Below are 7,530 nucleotides of genomic sequence, written 5' to 3'. Positions count from 1 at the left end.
ACGGTCCTTAACCAATGCCATTACATATTGGATGGAACAACCAGATGTATCCTCCCTCCTTGTAATAGACTCACAAGATGCGGTCGCTCTCTCATTCATCTCCACAATTTTTCCCATCTATTCTTGAAACCATTGATCAATAGCGGTCTTTGGTTTCCTTCCCCTTGTGTTCTCAATCACTTTGCCTCTCTTTCTTCTCACACTTATAGGTGTCACTTCTTCTGACTCACTATCATCATCATCATCGACTACATCAACAGGGTCTGGTGAATCCTCACGAGTCATGTTTGCTTCAGATGGCCGTACACCACTAGAGGCACACCAATAATCATCACCAGTGTTGCGAAGATCTTCAAACATAATCCCCAACTGGTCCTCATTTTGAAGGCCCTTATTCTTAAATCTGTTAGCTTCTTTTATAGCCTGTATAGAAACAAGAGAACAGTTTCTCAGATAACTATCATAAGATATTAGTGGCTGAAAAAGAGGCAAAAAAATACACCAGTAATGTTGCACTAAACTTTGTTGTCTTCTTTCACCAAGCTTTTGACATAACAATATTTGTATGAGTTGCATCCCATCCAATACCCGTCTCCTTGTTGGTCAATTTCTTCCATATACCATAATCACTTTTCAATCTATCCCATTTGTTTTTGAATTGTTTTTTTGCTGTACTCAATCCCAGTCCTCTGTTTGAACGTTTTCATTACATTCTTATACCTAGCCTTATTTAAATGAGTGTTGTCACGATTTCCTATCAGTAGTTCGACTGCAAAAAGCTCACACACTATTCGGGTATTCTCATCACACCAATCTGCACTACCGTTGGCAACAAAGTCAATTTTGTTTTAAACAAAACAGCAAGTACGTTTCTCTAATTTTACCATGAAGCATCATATACATGTATGTCTCATCAATACAAAAATTTCTATCTTCTCCTAACACAAGGAATTCTCCATAGGCAAGGCATTATGGAATGTGTATTAGGAACAGTAGCATTTGTCACCTAGAATCAGTGAGGTCGACATCAACATCAGCAAGGGCAGCATGCTCCGGCAGCCTCGGTGCACGGCCAGCTCTCCCACCTCGGCCACCATGATGATGACTTGCATTAGCCACAACGGGCACTTCCTCTTCGATTCTGGCCATCTCAGGAGTCATTGACGTCGACCTTCCAGTGCCGCCAGCCTTTGGACCGAGCCAATCAGGCCCCAAAGCCTCCGTAGCCGCAACTGAAGCCATCCACCAATCTGGCCATTCTCTAGTGGCAACAGCAGCGGCTGCAGCCAATGCTTCAACATCTCCCCCAGATGATGGTCCAGTCGCCGCACTCGCGGCCGTGGTAGCGAGAAATGCCGTGCGGCTGCCTCGCCATGCGCCCGCGCCCACGGAGCCAGGGCCGCCCCTGACCAGCATGGCCTCCTCAGTCATGGCAGCCACGCCATGAGCCGCGGCATGAGGGGAGGCGGCACCGTCGGGACGAGGGGGCGGAGCGGCACCGGCGGGATGACGGCAAGCAGCGCCTTCGGGAAAATGGGTAGCTCGATCAGGATGCCCTCCGCCGGATCTATCCATTCCACCCCCCCCCCCCGTTTCTCCCACCTGCCGCCAGCTTCCTCTGCTGGTTCATCAAACTGACATCGTGCTGCCACCAGAGTCGCACGAGGAGAGAGGAGCGTGAGAGAGAGGAGGCGGATGGGGGAAAGAAGATGGGGTAATGTGAACCGGTATGGGGAATTGATGAGAGTATAGGTAGTGGCAAAACTGCTGTAATTTCTAGCAACTTGAGGGGTAATCATATATGTGGAGGCTGCGGGGACGGGGACAAGCCGGGGGAAGCCACTTTTTCTAGCTTCTCACCCCTAGTTCATTTCGTGCAATGGCTTTTCACTTGCTTCTCCACTGAAGCCGTTTCCTTTTCCTCCCTTTGGCACAGCTTGTGCATAAGCCACTACAGAAGCTGCTGAAGAAGTCGTGCTAAAGGTCCCCTTAGTAAACAAGTCATGTTCGCATTGACACTTGAACCCAATGTTCTAACCATAACAGAATAGGCTTTACCCCTACAAACTATTCTCGTCTGCCATTAGATATTGCCAAGAAAAAAAGACAAAAAAAAACTTGTCAGCTCACATGGGGTGGACAAACACGTTCATGGACACTTGTTGGGTATATGCTGTACATTTAGAGTTCATTGGATACTTCACATAGTATGTTTATATAACTTAGCCAACAATTTCCTTCTTGAAATGTTAATTAGCTCTGAGCTAAAAGGAAAGTAATAACCAAACGAAAGAAGCATCACGATTGACGCATATAGGTCCTGTGGACAATCTCGTAGCTAAGCTAAGGTCATATTTGGAGACCCCAACTAAACTTTAGTTGGCTAAAAATTAGCTCTAGGGGCTCCAAACGGGTGAACTATAATTCACCCCAACTAAAGTTTAGTTCACTAGTCCACAAAACTCATCTAATTCCAACTAAAAGTAGCTAACATGTAAGCAAAAGTCACTTTTGCCCACCCCACCAACCCACCCCTCCCATTTCTCTCTCCTCTCCTAAGGGTAAAATGGATTTTATGCATCTCCTAGTTGCCATTTAGTTCTAGATCCAAACAGAATAGCTAAACTTTAGTCATCTAAAAGTGTTGGCTTACTTTTAGCAACTAAACTTTTTGAAAGAACGACGCACAAGATAGTGCGTGTTTCATTGATATAGTAGAAAATACAAGACTCTGGAAGGCCATAGGCAGAAAAAGGAAAAGAAAAGGAAAACAAAAAAGGCTCACCTGATTGGATTGGGACATCAACGGGGGTCACTACTCAACTCAACCCGACCGGTTGGATTGGGACGTCAACGCGGCCTTCTCATTCCACTCACCACGGCGGCACCCCCAACATACACACTCATCTATTTGCCGAAACCTCTAGGCATGGCCCTGTGTCAACAGGGAACCGATAGAAACAGACTGCACTGCACCGAGAAGGCCACCGCTATACGAGACCCTCCACCGTAGTGACGCTGCAACACCACACTCCACCTGACGGAGTGATACCACCAAATCCGGAACTCTTGTAGGCTGCCTCGCAGTCGCCACCACGATAACACAACATGCGGGGGCCTCACCACATCCACCGTTGGACTCCACCTCGCTCTCGTCGCTTCGAAGAAACACCGCGCGCGGGGGGTCTTGCCTCACCCGCCACGGTACTCCACGTCACAGATTCGTTTGTTTTGTCGCCGTCAGAGTGGTGAGCAATGCTGCCCCACTCTACTAGATCACCATCGATCAACCAAGCTGTCACCGTAGGTCGACTTTGCCTTGTTGCTTCACTCGCGCAAAAGCCTCCGCCATCAAGTCAGCAAACCAGAGAAGTTGCTTGCGCCGCCTTTCGACGATGTACCGCACCGGGTAGCCCAGCCAAGCTGATCAACCCACCGCGATCCGCTGCAAGCCTAGTTGTCCCACGATGACGTTGCCGCAAGCGCCATCCTCCAACGCAATCCCGCGCCGCTCTGACCGTTGCCAAGCAACACCAGCCACCACGGTCCGCTGCAAGCAGCCAAACTGACAACCATGCGACAACCCCTTACCACCGCCATGCCTGCGATCGCCTCCACATGGCCTCGGCAACATCTGTCCAGCTTTCCACGCGGTGGTAATGCCACCACTAGTTGCAGCCGCCCATGACCAATGGACCAGCAATGTCACGAACCGAAATGGGTCTCTAGAGATGATGCCTCCAAGAAGGGCATGACGCTAGTGGTGCCACCGTCACTCGTCCAGGGTCTAGACAGGGTTTTCACCCAGAGGACCCCATGCAGCAGGGTTGTAGCTCAGACATGACACCCCCAACGGGGAAAATGATGCCCTAGGGTGCCACCGTCATCTCCACCAGCAAACGCCCGTGAGGGCTTTTGCCTGGAGCATCCCAACCCCTCATTGCACGCTCACGGCTCAGGACTCCCAATCCACAGTCACGGCAGCCCATCTGGGGCGGTGTCACCACCGCACATCCACGCACCACGCTATTGTACCTCCACCTCTGCTTGCTCACCGCCGCGTCTCCATGTAGCACACCGGACCCCACACCTCGCAGCCTCCTCCACGCCGCGCGAGCCCCACCAGAGCTCAGCCGCCTTCCTCTCCCGTCGCCGCCTCCTCAACTCCTCAACCGAGGAGAGGTGGCTCGACGATGCCCGCAGCCCCACCTCGATGCCGCCAGCGCGCCCCTGCGCCAGGTGTCCTTACCGCGCCTCCATGGCATCACTGGCACACCTTGCACAGACCACTCCGGCCGCGGCACCACGCCACCGCCGACCCGTCGTAGAAGGCTCAGAAGCTGTCGTATCCCGGCCTGTTGCTCGTCCTACTTGGCCGCCATCGCACAGCCACGCGCCGGACCGGCCGCCCTCCGTCCGCCACCGCTGGCCAGTCCACTCCTTTCCCCACACGGCGCCACCTCGCCTCCGCGCCCGAGGTCGACCTCCGCGAGCCGCGCGGCTCAACCTCCTTCGCGGCGAGCTTCTCCTCCATCTCCCTTGGCCCTGGCGGCCGCCGCCTCCTCGGTGACCCGCTCTACCTCGGCGCGCCGTTGGGCATCGATCTCCCAGTGCTCCCGCTCGGCCTCGATGCGCGCGAGCCGTGCCCCACCACGCTACCTTCGGCCATCGCAGCGTCGCCCCTGGAGCTCCATCGCCGCAGGAAGTCACCCCCCGACGAGCCCCTTCATGTAGCTCTTGCCCGGAGGATGGGGGCCGCTGAAGGTGTTGCACCGAGCGCGGCCTCCTCCACCGGATCTGCCGCTGCGCCACCACACGCAGCCCTCACCAGCTGCATCGTCGTCCCAACTGCCCAGGCCGCTCCCCGCGAACTTCGCGGGCTCGCCGCCGTCCTGCCACGCTGGCGGATGTAGCACCGGCCTTGCCGCAGCCCCCTTCGAAGTGCGCCGGCAAGCACCTCCTCCGCGCCGCGCCGGGATGGGCCGGGGTGGCGGATCCGGGGTGGGGGCTTCGGCGCGCCGTCCGGCTCTTAGCACCATCCGCCCCAGCACCATCCGCGAGCACTGTAGGACTGCCCCGCCACCGCCGTCCTCGAGAGCCGGGTAGGCTTCCGACAGCCCCCTCCGACGGCGGTGAGGAGGACACGAGAGGTGTGGGGGGGAGGGGGTTGCCGGCGGCGACTGATGCGCCGCCCGTGTCACCCGCGGGGGAGCGATGTGGGAGTCGGGAGCAAATGATTTGTTTTTAAGTTTTGTACGCACAACAACTAAACTTTAGTCCCAACTAAAGATTAGTTTTAGATATGCATCCACATTGAGATTGTTCCAAAAGCTTAAAGAAGACGAAAAGCTGGATGGGCATCCATGGACTTTTGGGTAAAATAATGGCACATGCTTGGATGCTGTGGAAGTGGGATCGACGAACCCTAAAAGAGAAAGAAAAGTGACAAGGAAAGGCAGCTGCCGTGCTCGCTCTTTTGCTTTATTCAAATCAAACCAGGAGACTAGTTTAAGTCGACGCCCAAAAGTGAGCAGCACGTCAGGTCGGATTTCCGGAGCAAGCCATCCATCCCCGGCAGCCTGACAGTACAAGTAGTAGTATCATATTACGAAAAACCCGGAGAAATTCTATCTTCTGCGTGGCCTCCGTCTCCATCCCATCCTGTGGTCGACTGTATGCAGTTGCGATGCGCCAACCTGTGCTCTCCTGCAGAGGCTGCAGACCATACCCCCAGCACAATCAGGTATCGTACTCGTACAGTCGTGCAACCAGCAGGGTATCTAATGTAGCGGTACGTGTCTTAATCAAAGTGTGGATGTGTGCGACACTATACGCTCAGAGATGAATGATTGACATGAATGTTGGCAAGAAAAGATCTTCAAACTTTCAGCGATCAAAGGCTGCAGCCTGAATTCGTGTAGTGTACCCGCGTTTCACCGGAAGGGAAGGGAGAGAACCACCGCTCATGCTGTTATGCATGTGGGCTTTCTGGCTGTTATAGAGAATCTGTGCTTCAGCTCACTTTCCGAGCCAAAAGGTGATATGGCACAGCCTTTTGAAGTTGCCATTAGTTGGGACTTTCACTGAAGTCCCTTTTTTTCCAGAACGAGGCTTTCTCTAAAGTACTTCTCGGATTCGCTTTTCCTGCACTGTCCCCGCGGATTTCTTACGCCGAGCCGGGGGGCTGGCAGCCTTTTGCATATGATCATCACTGTGACGCCCAGAGCCCACCCAATGGGAGGGGTCTTTGTTAAAAGCAAGGAAACAACGTGTACTCGCAGGGGCGCCCACCATCAGCCCTTTTGGGGTGGTTAAACGTACGTTTCCCTTTGATGCTTGGGGAGACGATTTCTGGGACGGGTTTAGGCACCGGTGCTGGCGAAATTTGTTGCAGCGCCTCATGTGCCCTAAACAGTGATAAACTTGAGTACCTGATTTTTTTTGCCCCTAAAGAGCGAGTGCAATGAGTAGAAAAGCAGTTTTAGTTTTCTTTTCGAAAGAAGATTTTAGTAACTTGTTTGCAAATATTAGAAGATAGCATTATGTACTGTTCCTTCCGTTCTTTAGAACACGTTCAGATATGCCAGCTCGGTTATATATATAATGTCAAAAGCTATGGAATAGACCATTTGTCTTAAGTGATAAGAGAAAAGAGGAGAGAGCTAGGGCTTGTTGTACCAATAGTCTCGCTCAGAAAATAAAACGATTACATTAGCTTCAATCGATTGCCTACTTATAACTAATGCCTAACTTTTTTTTAACGAACCGAGCAGGAGAGCTACCGATTATATTGATGAAGAAGAAGGCCCAAACTAGGCAAACATGAACCTCGGAAGGAGTTAACAACAAAAAAAAATAGCTGCAACGACCACTAGGATAACTCCAACAACAACTACGACGACCAATTGTGACACCTCCACTAACAACTGCACTCACAACAAAAGCAAATACAACACAACATCCTCAGTGGAGACAAACATCTAACGAAGAGGCAAAGAAATCTCCACCACAAAGTCCCAAAAGGCATGACCTTTCAAAGTCATTAGTGGCCCAAGGAGGTCCGGTGGCAACAATTCCTTTAGACGATCTGCACAGTCTTGAATCGCATCATCATTGAGTTTCCCATCATTTCCAATAATGCCTAAATCCTTTAACACACCACGCTAGGCGAGCTAAGCATTTCGAGGAAGCGACGATCTATCGTAGGACTTACGTCAACATCTTGTTGTCGTGGTCGGGGTGTAGAAGGATAAATGGGAAGGCATGCAAGTTCCTCACCCTCGCTAGCTGTGGTGGCTGGTTGTATCAATGGATCCTCTATCAACCGAGACTCTTCTTCCTTGACCTTCACTGTAGATTGGATAGGATCATGTTCGATTGGGATAACAAAGATGGGATCCTCAACTGTCTCAACTGTCTCATGCACATATGAGATAGCTTCCTCGCCATCAGAAGCGTCCTCTACTAGAACAAACTCCTCTAACCTAATTAGTTTCGGGTTCACTTTCCTAGCAACACCTTGCTCCCATT

This window comes from Setaria italica, chromosome V, assembly GCF_000263155.2.
Source record: "Setaria italica strain Yugu1 chromosome V, Setaria_italica_v2.0, whole genome shotgun sequence".
In the NCBI taxonomy this organism is placed as follows: domain Eukaryota; kingdom Viridiplantae; phylum Streptophyta; class Magnoliopsida; order Poales; family Poaceae; genus Setaria; species Setaria italica.
Note: the sequence above shows the minus strand (reverse complement) of the source record.